This window comes from Cupressus sempervirens, chromosome 4 (assembly GCF_028749045.1).
Source record: "Cupressus sempervirens isolate cs-2001-9-10 chromosome 4, ASM2874904v1, whole genome shotgun sequence".
NCBI lineage: Eukaryota > Viridiplantae > Streptophyta > Pinopsida > Cupressales > Cupressaceae > Cupressus > Cupressus sempervirens.
Window position 1 is genome coordinate 211,937,519 of NC_143121.1, and position 11,181 is coordinate 211,948,699.

An 11,181-nucleotide genomic window follows, 5' to 3' on the forward strand; every position below is an offset into this window, starting at 1 on the left:
TCAACTCTTCTATAGTATTTTATTTTTTAATCTTAAATGTCACCAATGGTGCTAGGCATAATCAAATACTTCCAAGTTCCTTTTTCTCTAGAATATCCCAATCCTCATCATTGATAGTTCCTTATTTCTTGCCTTTTCTTTCCAAAGGATTTCATAAATCCTTTTGATAAATATAGTCCTCCATTTTTATTTTCCATAACTAAAATTTCTACCCATTAAAATTTTCAACCTTTAGCTTACCTTTGTTGCCCATCGCTCCCACACAACCATGGGACTCCCACTCAACCATGAGATCTTCTTGAAGAGGATAGCTTAAAAAAATTATGGTGAGCATCTAGCTAAAAAAATGATGATAGTTTTGCACTGATACCACTTATTAGGATTCACCACAAATAGAAATAATAGTTATATGCAAATATAACCAATATCAAAAAATAATATATTGCACACAAGAGAACACATGACACAAATATTTAATGTTGTTCTCCCAATCCCTAGGATATGTCCACCAACATAAAGTCCAATATTATTATTATCCAATGATTATAATTTGCAATCTCTTAGATCTTAATACCATTGTAAGAAGCTAAAATGCCATCATATATTATGAAATCCCTAAACCTAAGACATCTGATACAAGATTTTTCCACTTTAAAAAAATAGGGCTAGAATAAATTTTCTAAAAGAAAAATAGCATGTGACGTGTTTTACAATATAAGGTAATTTTAGTCTTTGGGGGTGCTGCCTCCAGAAGTCCCTGCGAGTGCATTTCCCTTCAACCCCACAATGTACTACAATAAGGAAATCACACCATTACTATAAACAATGTCTAATCCATCAAATTTCATGCCTAACTTGGATGACACCATGAAGAATTCTCATAGGATCTTAATCTATTGCAAAGCACTTTTGACCTCATGAGAGGTTCACTAATAGAATACTTTAACATTATAGATTCAAGAGAAAATCCATGTAATCAAAAGGATAAAAGATAAATATGAGAAAAAGAATACAAGTTCTTAGAAGTCTAGTGTTTCCTATTACCCCTAGTAGAAGTTATTCTAGTGAAGATCAAGGATTGTGAAATACAAATTGACAAGAAATGAAGGAACAAATTAGATGACTTTGAAAAATGTGTGATGGAAATCTAAAGAAAGAGAATCACCCTTAAGTATTTCAAAGAATTGTAGGAGACACAACTAGTTAGTACTCAAGCCTCATACAAAGGGATACATAAAAGGTTATGACCAAACCCTTTGTCACTAATGAAAAAAATGTAGAGAATACACAAGAATAAAAGGAATAAAATGGGAGAAAAAAACTAAGAAATTGAAACAAGTACACAAGAAAAGAATAAGAAAATATGTGAGAAAACATGGGAAGAATGTAAAGAAAGGAACAAAGAGGAAAGAACAACAAGAAAAGATAAGCATACAAAAAGGATAGGGGGAGAATGAAAAAAGGAAGAACATGCTCTTCAAGGGAAAAGTAGAAGAAGATTAAAAGAGACAAGGAAAAGGACATTATTTTTTAGATGGAGCCTTATCAAATTTTTGAATAATTCCATTCTAGTGTAAAGTTTTCTATTGGTGTAGTCAAAGCAATCAATGTAAAATGGTTAGAAGCCAAATGTTCTAAATAATCAGTCAAAGGATGGTAAAATGTTTTGTGATCAATGCAAAAGGTGTATATTTTTGGACTTAGAAGTCTCAATGAAATGAAGATTGGAAACTAGTGATGCTAACACACATCATACCATTGTTTTGTAATTGATTAGCAACTAGTAAATAAAGTAAGATGATTATATGAAGCCTAGAAATTACCATATGTAGAATCATACACTAGTAAGTTAAAGAAAGAGTTAGGGGCACAAAAGTAAATAATCAGAGGCAACAAAAAATTATGATGAGCCACCATTGATGTGACATACCAATGGATGTGTATGCTGCAGCTTAATGTGACAAGAAATAATATTTTGAGCTTACATACATAGTAAATGACCAAGGATACATATAGGTAAATAGGGTGATTAGTAGACCTACCAATCTAGACTCCTACTCTTAGGTTTCATGGATATTTTGTGAGTAGCTTGGATATGCAATTGAAAATTTGAACGCGTCAGTTTTGAGAAGGCTTTATTTTTGGGTTTTTATGCCTAGATAATGTACAATGCATATAAAATGAAAACTTCACTTTCGAAAGGCTTTTCTCAAGATTGGACAAAAAGAGAGATAAAAAGAACATAGTTGCAGAGTAGAGAGCAAAGGTGTAACAGAATGGTAACTAGAGACATATCTTAACATGGAAAAAAAGAAAGATGACACATTAGTGATAAGTAGGGAAGCCAAGATAGAGAGGGAAGATAAAAAAAAATATATCTATAAGGAATTTGGTGCTACTTATTTAGATCAAGCATTTCAATTTCTTTCTTAGATGGAAATCCTCTAACCAACTACTACCTAGATAGAGTGTTTAAATCATTTTAACAAGGTATTGAAAATACTTTTAAAACTCCATAGGTTACTACCATTCATAATTAGATGTGTTCCTATAGAGAACAACTATAGCTTCTAACCAAGGAATGTTCTATCTACATTGAAAGGCTAGTGTGTGTATCACTCCCAACATGGTTTTTATCCTCTCATCAAGGGTTCCCATGTAAGAAAAACCATGTGTCATTGACGTATGCTTATGTGTGGGATTGTGTCCTTTTAGCTTACTTCTTTTATCATTATGCTATTCGTAGAGCAATAGGTATTTAAAATATATGGTGTGATAGCTAGTAGATCGATTGAAAATTTTGTATTGATTCACACCCCCTCTTAATATTGGTTTGGGATAACACATATTATCCTTTTTTTTTTAATGTATAGAACCTAGGGGAAGATAGAGTTTAAATAGTCTTAGAATAAATACCTTTAAGACCATTCTGAAACTAATTAGTGTTAATTTTTCATCTTCATGGAACAACCAAAGAATCTAGTAATCACTAACCTTATTCCATAGCTACTTCTTTAATGTTGGGAACATTAGGTGGAGTTCTAAAGGAGGTTGGTTGGCCTAGGAATCCAACCATAAATCCACATAATTAGAATTCCTAATCTTCTAGAAATAGCCTTGGGTCAATTGAAAATGAAAATTTATTAAAAAAATTGAATATTACTTTTAGATGAAATATTTATTTTTGGATTTTAATTTAGTAATAGAATTAAGGAGTTGTGGGGTGTTGAAAATGATAAATTATAATATTAACCTAGTATATCAAATTCAATTTAATTCTAGTGGATATGTGAGAGACCATTGTCATGTAATTGGTATACAAATAATTAAATAGAATCACTGGTATATTTAATTGTTTATAGTAATTACTTCCACCATTTGTGAAATTTAATCATATAAAATATATTAAGGTGGAAAATTCATAATGGATTTTCAATAAATTTTTGGGAAGATGAGTGGCTCTCTAATGTAATGGTAGATGGGTTTAAAGCTATTTCCTCTTATGTCAACCAACACAAGGAGGGAGTTTTTGTTAAAGTGGTTCATTATTGGGATGGTGATAAGTGAGTGGATCTGAGTCTCATCAACCCTCTTTTCTCTCATGTTATGACTTTTCTTAATTCTTTTATTTTAGCCTAGAATTCCCAATACAAAATTATATAGAAAGGTCCTTCATCTCATAATTATTCAATGGCTTGAGCTACCTATCTTCTTTTCTCTTCCTATGAGTGCCCTCCCTATTTGATGGAGGCCTAATTAAAAGGTCTAAATCATGATACCTCATAACATTATATAATAGACAATAACTATAAGATTTAAAATAATATGATCTCTCCTTAGTCTAATAGTACAATAAATAACACTTAGTTATTATTTAAAATATATTAGAATATTAATTATATATATATTCTAAAAAGAAAAATAATAAAAAATAAGCTTAAATAATTCAATAAAATATTATTATTATAATTAATATCATAAAGTATCAAATTAATAAAAATTTAATAAAACTACATTCAATAAATAAATCTTAAAAATATTGCTATCACATATATTTATAATAATCAAATGTTGATATGAAAATCATTAAATATATTTCAAAATAACACTCATAACAAGGTATGTGTAGGAGGCAAGAGTCTACAACACAATGGTAAATTGTGAACCTCTTATGAAAGAGGTATTGGGTTTGAAACTACTCACATTTAATAAATAATAATAATAATAAATCCTGGCTTTAGCCTCTTACCGATCAAAAAACTAATATGAGGGAGAAAATGTATAGTTTTGAAAGAGTTAAGGTGGTTAGACACAAGGGTTTTTTTATTCCAAAAAATGTTGTACCTAAAAATTCAACATTAATTATTTACTTGGAATAAAATTATGAAAAAATATTCTTCACATCTCGGTATGAATCTACTTCTTATATATAGAATCTTTGAAAAAATATTATCATCAGATTATGACTAAGGTGGTTAGGCATACACCTAATTATTATATTTTTATGATTTTTTTGTAATTTTGCATTGCAATTCCAAATTTTGAGGAATTAAATTATTATTTTTATTAGAAAAGTGCTACTTTTTTTAGAAACTACATTAAATTTACTAGAGATTTTACTATTACAATTTTTTGACATAAGCTTCATAACTAGTTCAGGATTTTACATCAAGTCGACTAATATTGATATCCTAATTTTTCATTGTCACATAAGGTCATTGTTTGGTCCATCATGATCCTGCACATACCCAACATAAATAATATAATTTACAATTCCAATAAATAAACAAGATATGCAATGTGTCAAAGTTCCTCTCAATATTTTGTTAAGAAGGGAAGTAGAGATATAGGGTGAAATATAATGAAAGAGTTAAAAGGGATAGAAATGTATGTAATATGTAAGCATATCAATATACTAATAAATTATTAATAATTTATTTAGATAAACTATTATAATAAGACATAAATTTTAAATGCTAAATAATAGTTTTTTAATTACATGATGATGTAATCACAATATTTGTATATACATTTTGTTAAAATTTCTATTAGAATTATTCAAAATTATAGAAATCTAAAAGATTCAACATGTTAAAAATGAAATTATTTAAAAAAATTATTTAAAACTAAAAGGTTGTAAGGGATTGAATTTTGTCTAGGTTTTTGTCTAATTAGAAATAAATAATAATATAATTAAAAAGGAATTTTATGATAGAAAGTTTTAGTAAGATATTAGATTTATGTATTAATTTGTTTAATAGTACAAACATGAGGAATTAAGTGAATTGTATTTGTTAATTTATAACTAAAATTAAGTCATATTGAAAATTCTATTTAAAAAAACAAGAATAAGAATTTAAGAAAATTGAACAACTTCATTAAAAATAAGTTCTAATTTTTCAATATAGATTTTTATGAAGTTAATTAATATATTTCCACAAATTTAGTTCAATATTATTATTTAATAGTATAATATAATAATTAAAACTAAAAAAATATGAATAACTATTTTAAATTTTAACTCTCTTATCATAACTTACTTGTATAGAAGATAATTAACTTGAATTAATAGCTGACAATCTTAATATTTTGTAAAAAAATTAATATTATGATTATAATAAATTTAATGAATTTAAAAACTTGTTTGATTATGTAATCTAGTGATAATAGCATTGTGTTTATATTAAACATTATTGCAAAAAAGATATCTATAGTGCACTATATTGATAAATATTTACGTCTCGGTTGACACATTATACAGTGTATATTAAAATATATTTTTATAATAGATTATAATCATATTTTAGAAATGAGTTTATTTAATTTTTTATTTTTTTAGAAGAAATTTATATTTCATTCCTTAAAAATTAGTATGGTCTAATAAAATTAAAGCTAAAAAGATTTAAACTCTACAATGTCATTGTTTAAATTAATTAAAGAAAGAACTAAATAATAAAAAAATTAAATTAATTGACCCAATGTTATTTTATCAATGCCTAGCTAAAACTGTAGACTAATTTTGTTTGAATGTCATTGTCACTTGCTAATATGGGGTCTTTGTATGATCATATTTCCTTCATTCATGATGCCTTTACATCATGTCACAAGCATTATTTGTGCCTTAAAAGGTTCATCTCAAATAAAATTTAAAATATTACATTAAAGTTTGTAAATTTGTTAGTTATCAAAGTAGTACAATTATAAATAATAATAAATAAAAATAGATGTATGCTAGTATAATATTTAATATCATTCCTCTCAAAAAAAAAATTTTAAAAAATATATGGCTTACAAGTTTTTAAATTATTTTATATAACTAGATCTGTCATAACACCTTTATTCAATAGATCTATTTAATCTTAACTTATAATTACAACTCGTTTTAGAAAATTAAAGTTATCAAAAATTAGCTTTTTTTCCCTTAGTTTTATTCCTCTTGGTCAATAAGAACTATGATAAATAGTATTAATGAAAAAAATAAATCTTGCAAACTTATCAAAATATAGGGAAAAAAATTATGTACAATATACATGGGTAATTTAAAACTAATATTTACACCAAACATGTATAATAATGTCATGCCATAGAAAGAAATAATAAGGTTCAAGAATATTATGTTCTTATAATATTAGTCAAACTAGCTAAAAACTCTCATAAATTAAGTTGAGGTAGGTGGATATGTTGGATGGGACAAGACTCTCCCTAGGGGTCACGTCACCCTATTTAATGGTATGAGGCACACGTCATTGTTCACCAAGGAAAATAGATACATCAACCAAATAGGGCCATCAAAAAGTAAAAGTAAAAGTGGTGAAGTACATCAATGGTAGGGGGAAAGATTTTTTTGACCATTTAGGTAAGGACTATGTGATATCAATGTTTAACATAGGTTTTACGAAGATTGTTTATTAAAATTATTAAAAACACTTGTAAGAATTTTTTTATATAGGTTATACGTATAGTGTCTATCTATTAAACTTATCAAACATATTTTTAAGCCCATGTTATTTGGATATTACTTGAATAAATTAAATTTATATATAAAATAATATGTGTGCATTTAATTTATTCAAATAATATCCAAATAGCATGGCCTTAGAAATATGTTTGATAAGTCTAATAGATAGATAGCATATGTATAACCTATATATAAATTTCCTTACAAGTGTGTATCTGAATTTTAATAAATAATATTCATAAAATACATGTTACATATATATGTATAAATAATGAATATTATTTGAATAGGTTAGACATATCAACATATCACACACACACACACACACACAAAGAGAGAGAGAGAGAGAGAGAGAAGAGAGAGAGAGAGAGAGAGAGAGAGAGAGAGAGAGAGAGAGAGAGAGAGAGAGAGTAGTGTATATAATGTATCTAAGCTAATGTTATGAGCAAACCCAAGATAATGCTATTAGTAATCTAGATGGCAACTTTCTATGTGTAATTTTTTAATGGGTAGGGTGTGTTTCTAGTGGGAGGAGTAATATGCTCATACTAGGCCAATATAATCTCAATATGGACAAAGATCTAAGGGAGACCCAAGTAGATCACATGAAAACTTGACCAAAAGTAAATCTACAATCCACAATTTAATTTGACACATAAGGAGCAATAACCTTATTTGGTGTTATTAATAATATTAAAGCATATAAAGTTTACATTTTCTAAATGTGAAACAAATATGGTCTAAATCCTGATTATGAATTTCATGAAAATTTAAGTAAGACCCTATAAGGGTTCATCACAAGTGGTATCAGAGAATGACCCTTCACTCTTGTAGGGAAGATGTATATAAAATAAAGGAAATAAAAGCTAAGAAGAATTAGTTATTAGCCTAGAAAATGCATAAGTCAACTAAGGCTCAACATTCAAACACCTTGTGTGGGGATCTATATACCCCTACTTATTATAGTGAACAGGGAGCTTGTGAAGGGAGAGGGGAGTAATTTAGCTACATTGGGGAGAAAAAAAAGTTCCCAAAATAGGCTTTGTACATGAGAGAACCTTAAGTACTTTATATTCATGCCAAAGCTTAGTAATTCCCTAATTCCCCCATTCATTATATGAATAGGACAATGAAGGTGAATTCTATGTACATTATTGTTTCCAAGTCCTATTAAAGGAAGTATCTACCTAACTTGACACCCAATAGTGAATGAGGATCTTGTGAAGGGAGAGGGGAGTAATTCAATCATGTTAAGGTAAAGATTCCCAAAACTAGGCTCAATACGTGTAGGAGCCTCAAGTAGACCATTTCTATGTCAAAACACAACAATTTGACCACTCACTATAGGAACATGATGATGTAGATAAATAATCATATCAAAGAGATTAAAAAATATATTTAAGTATGTTTTTTGCATATCTCTACATTCATATGTATACTTCATATCCTTCTACATCAAAGTTTATATGTATTATGTGTGTTTTATGTCTTCAATGTGTGTACGTTGTGTCTTCATATATCAATGTATATACTTTGTATTTGCTTCGTGTCTATGAGTATGAAGGTATCTATGAGTAAAAAATTATATCAATGTATTTTCTTTTTGTCTTCTTGCATCAATGTGTATACTTTGTGTCTTTATGTATTAATGTGCATACATAATGTATGTTTTTTCTTTGATTTTTTTTTGGGTATGATCATTATTTTGAAACTTATACTAAAATAATCAAGCAATAAGAATCAGTTTGAAAATAATCAAACCTATTAGATTTAAATTTTAGGTAGGATAATGTCAAAGTTATAAGATGGCATATAAGAAATAGAAATTTCTTAGGAGCAAGTAGTTTGACGAAGGGTGTACTTTTCACGAGTTGTAATAATGATAGATAATAGATATTAACTATAGGATTTAAACTTATATGACCTATTCTTATTCTAATAATATAATAAATAATAATATATTTTTAAGAATGTATTGGCTAATAAAAATTAAAAAATAATCTAAACAGAAAAAGAAAAATAATAATAAAAATATGATTGAATAATACAATAAAATATTATTATTATAATAATTAATAACATAACATATCACCATTCATATCAAAATAATATAAATACACTAAATAAATAAATATGAAAATATTAATATCATATATATTTATATTAATTAAATGTAAAATAATTAATGTTAAATATATATTTCAAAACACCTTTCATAACATAAATTATATCATTTATAATTTAAATAAATAAGAAAGTCTAAGAACATTAAGTTTTTATAGTACTAGTCAAAGTAGCTAAGTACTACTCATAACATAACTCAAGGTAGGCATGTTCTCTTGTGCTGACTGGCCAAGAAATGTTTCTTGTGACTATTTTTTCACAAACTTTTGTACGGGGCAACATTTTGTAATTATTCTAGTCCTAATTTTGTAAGTGGAAAAATATTGTATCAAATGGCTTAGGGTCAAGGATTTCATAGGGCATGATGAGATAGTAGCTTCTTACAATGTTCATGAGATGTAAAGGATTAAAAATTGTAATTAGGTTGTAATCATTATATAATAAAAAATAATTAGACTTTCTATTTGGTGGACATGGCCCAAGGATTGGGTGAATAATGTTAAATATTTGCATCTTGAGTTTTTTTATGAGTTCTTTATTATTTTTCTAATATTGGACATATTTTCATGTAATTGTTCTTTTGTCTTGCTAATCCTCCTTTTTATGGTAATATAATTAGTTTAAAATGCAAGCACTTGAGGGACAATTTCACTTGGAAAATATCTAACAATCATGCCTTGAACAATTGGTCTTTGAGGAATCTTTGCTTGGATAGAATCTCAATCAACGAATCCTTATTCAAGGACTCAAGTTGGATTGTCATAGGAAATTTTAACACTATGTTAAGTGATGGTGATAAATTTGGAAGATATCTGAATTCCCTAAATGGTAGGATTGATCCTTTGGATTTAATATAACATAAATCTCTGATTGATTTAAAACTCATAGGCACAAAATTTTCTTGGTCAAATAAAAGGGTGGGGGTGGATCTCATTCATGTTAAGATGGCTAGAGCCCTCAGCTCTCATGACTTGATCCAGACATACTATTTCTCTCTCTCTCTACCTTTCCTAATATAGAATTAGACCACCATTTGATTTTCATTATTGCTGATCATATTTTAGGAAACAAAATTCACCTTTATGTTTTAAAATATGTAAATAACATGCCCTAGTTTTGAAAATAATTTTAATGAGTGTTGGGATGTACAATTTGATGTATTTGCAATATATAAAATGGTTGAAAAGATATGTATTATGAATAAGTGTGTGAGAGTTTGTAATAAGTCTAATTTTTGAGACATCTTTATAAGAAAAAAGGATACTCAAGGTAACTTGAAAGATTTTCAAGACATGATCCAAATAAAAGTGTATTCTTTGGATATTTTTAATAGAGAGAATGATCTCTTGGTAAAATAACATGATGTCATAATTAGGGCGGAGGTATTTTCAAAACAAAGATCTAGGTCCACCTGGCTAGTAGAAGGGGATAAGAATACCAAATATTTTCATATTAGTACCCATAGACATAAGGCTACTAATTTGATCTCTCATCTCATCATAGAAAAATGAATAATTTACAAACAGGATGAAATATACATAGAAATGTTTAATCACTTTTTGTTTCTTCTAACTTTTGAGAACACTCTCAAGGCTAATCATTAGGGGTAGGTTCTTTTGGTCATCCCAAGATGTTTCAAATGATCAAGATAAGGATATGGTGGCTATTCCTTCTTCTTCTAAAATTAAGTAACTAGTTTTCTCTTTTGAAGGTTATAAAGCACAAGGACCAAATGGAGTTCCCATGTTTGTGCTCTATAAGTTTTGGCACATTATGGGAAAAGATGTTTCAAATTTTGTTAAGGAGGTCTTTGAAGCTAAAGAAATTTAGAAAGAGATAAATTCCACTTTTCTTGTTTTGATTGCTAAATAAATGGGTGCAAACATGGTAGAACAATTTAGACCTTGCAATTCCTTTTATAAGATTATTTCTAGAGTGCTAGTTTTTGTATGTTGTTGAGGATTCTTCCTAGTATTATTTCTATCTAGAATAATAGTTTACTAAATAGAAGGAATATTTTGGATTTCATGATTGTGGTCTATAAAAATGTGCATTCTCATATCAAATCTTAGAAAAAATATTTCCTTGTGAAACTAAAT